We start from the raw sequence: 3,252 nt of genomic DNA on the forward strand, positions 1-3,252 counted from the left end.
AACTGCCAACACTTCTCTCTGATCATTGCTGCAATTTTTGTGTTCATCACTTTGAAACATTCTGGGCCCAAAAAATCATTTCTATCACGAATGAATGGTTTTAGAAAATAATATTTCTTTTTACTGAGTGTCACAAACTCGGCAAAATGAACCGTTTTCAGAATAAGAAAGTGCAGAAAAAAAGCCACGTGATTGTTCTGTTTATCTCCTGCATGTGCGCCGTGGCTGCTCGCCGCTCAGGTCACGGCCGTGTCCGACTGTCGGGGGGATTTCATTCAGAATAAAACTGTAAAGTCTCTGTCAGCTGCGCCTGAGGGGACAAGAACGACAAATCAAGCCAGCCGCCGTCCTTCTGTCTCCGTCGTTCACACACACACACAACAAAATATGCACCGACATGCACATGCGTTGTACACATATGCACACACACACACACACACACACACACACACACACTTAGACTTATGCACGTCCACGCATACAATCTTTGTCTCATGAGAAAATGGTATTAATACCTGGCAGGCTTTAAAATGTCATCCGATCTCAAACGAGGTGCACAAAGACCCAATTTATTTACAGATCTGACACTTTTCTCGTCTTTCTGCTCTCGAGCTATTTTTGCTTTCAAAGTGTGTCTTTAGCGGCGGGAGGAGGAGGAGGAGGATGAGGAGGAGGAGGGGGGAGAAGATGAAGATGTGGACGGACAGAGCGGCTGAACACTGGTGAAGGTGTGCCGGCCCGGCGGCCACAGCGATGGGCCGGCGAGGCCTGGAGGAGGAGGAGGAGGAGGAGGAGGAGGAGGAGCTGGTATTTTAACCAGCACTCGGGGAAAACTGTCCCCCAAGATGATGCCTCCACTTCTGACACATGGCTGTGATCAAAGAGTTGCATTGAGTGATAAAAATACCACAAATGTGGGCTAATCACAAATCTGCATTCAGCCCTGATGGCTGCCTTCTAATATGAGCTGAAGGGCTTTATTTACTCCTCCTCCTCTTGTCGACTTCCTTTGTCTCACTCTCCGTCCTCACTCTTTTAATATTCACCCCCAGTCACGCGCACATTAGTCCAATCTCCAGAGCTGTTTACTCATTGAGCGATGATTGCCTGTTTAAACATCTGTCCTCACCAGTGTACACACACACACACACACACACACACAAACACACAAACACACTCGGCTCCATGTCTGATTGTGTCCCAGACAGCCAGTGGCATCAGTGTCTATCTGGATTTAAGATCTTGATAAACTAGAAAGGTCTGCTCATGCATTAATTCGCACAAAACTAGAGCACAATTAAGCGCATAGCAGTGTGCCTGATGCTCCGACGATATGTTTGGTGCATTTTTCTGCCTTCAAAGTCCCTCTGGTTGCTGATTTAACCCCAAAATACTCGTCTGTGTGCATCAAAGTTGCGTAATTAAAAGTTATATTCCATGAAATTATCATTTTTCTGGCCCACTTCTTCTCCAATGTGCAGATCTGTCAAGTCTCTGCCTCTTCCTGCACTCCTACTAACTCCTGCAGCTCAAGCACACCAGCAAATGTTTGTGTTTTTTTGCATGAAAGTAACCACAGTGTGTGTGTTTGTCGAGACGTTAGCGATGGAGTGTGTTTGATCTCATCAGTGAATCCGTTTCCTTCGTGTCATCTTCTCGTCTCATCTCGTATATTTATGACGGAAACTCATAAAGCCTTGAGATAGATTTTCTTTTTTTGTCCCGCTGGAACATTTTTCTTTGCTGTCGAACACACAACCTTTACGATCGAGGAACTGAGAAATGTAGGATTTTGACATTCCCCCAACTTTTCGAAACTACTGTCGTGATTATTCCTTATTTATATTGAAGTCTGTCTCCAATTGTTGATTTAATACATTTAACGAAGCCTTCATTAACAAAAATAATCCCTTCTTTGCTTAAAATGACTTCGGAGTAACTCCATGCTGTTGCTCCCTGCAGCTCGAGCACACCAGCTCACCTACAGCTCACTTTACACTGTAAAAACACTCCGCGGTAGTAGATTTGAAGTAATTCAGTCATACTTATAACAATAACACTAATACAGGATTAACTCCTTATACTGGCTGCGTGTGAAAACCCTAAAATCTGAATCTGAGTTTCTAATCACTGCAGTTTCGAGGTGGAGATGCGTCACCGTGGCATCGACTGCTTGGTTTTCTCATGATTCGCATATGAAGAAACACCATATGAGCATGTTCAACAAAATAAAAGGGGGTCTTCAAAGTAAAATATACGGAAGCCGAGAGCGGTCATGGCCGCACATTTTTTTNAATTTGCCTGAATCAGCCTCAAAATTAGCCAAAAGTTCTCTTCAACTCATGATTTGGTGTCAACATTTACAGTAAATGAACATCTGTGTTTCTGTGGACAGTGATGTAGAGCTTCGAAGTGCACAGTTATGCTCTGAAGCGGGAGTTCTGCTGCTTGTTTTTAGGTGAGAACTTTTTTGAAGCACATTAGCAGATAACAGGAAACTAAAATAAAAAAAAAAGAATCTGGCTTTTTAGATTGTGGGAGCAGAAGTCAATAAATCAAAGGTATTTTCCAGTATGTAGACCCGTTCCTGTAATAATCTACAGCTCTCGTTTTGATTCAATGCTTGTAAGTCCATATGTCTTTGCTTAACTGTAATTGGAAAGTGAACGAGGAAACACAAGGAAAACCCTGGTACACACACACACACACACACACACACACTTACAACTCAAACACACGTCTGCAGGCGAACTCCCTCCCTGCAGACATAAACATGTGTCGGCCGCTGTGTGTGACCTCGCTGTGACGTGATAAATGACCAAATCAGGAGTGTAATGAAACGCTGCACATTCGCCTGCTGCTTCCTGATGTATGCACGTGTGTGTGTGTGTGTGATAGTGTGTGTGTGTGTGTGTGATAGTGTGTGTGTTGTTTGTGCGTTTGAGCGCCCAGGACCTCAATCAGAATCACAGGTGACCCGGAGTCTCGCTGAGCCTCGCAGGTTTGACAAGAGCAGATAATTACCGGTGACCTCCCACCTCGTAAAATCAACCGAGGAGAGAAAGCGAGTGGCGAAGAAAAAAGGGGAGGAGTGACCTTGAATCTTCAGCTGTACTTAAGGCGTCTTTTACGGCCCTTTTCTTCTCGACTCTTCTGCCTCCGTTAGCCTTTAACCCCCAGAACACCTCCTTTGATCCGTCCTGCGTAGCTCCAACCTCTGATCACGGAGCTGATTCGACTGAGCCATAAACC

This window comes from Stegastes partitus, unplaced genomic scaffold (assembly GCF_000690725.1).
Source record: "Stegastes partitus isolate 25-593 unplaced genomic scaffold, Stegastes_partitus-1.0.2 Scaffold52, whole genome shotgun sequence".
Classification (NCBI taxonomy): domain Eukaryota; kingdom Metazoa; phylum Chordata; class Actinopteri; family Pomacentridae; genus Stegastes; species Stegastes partitus.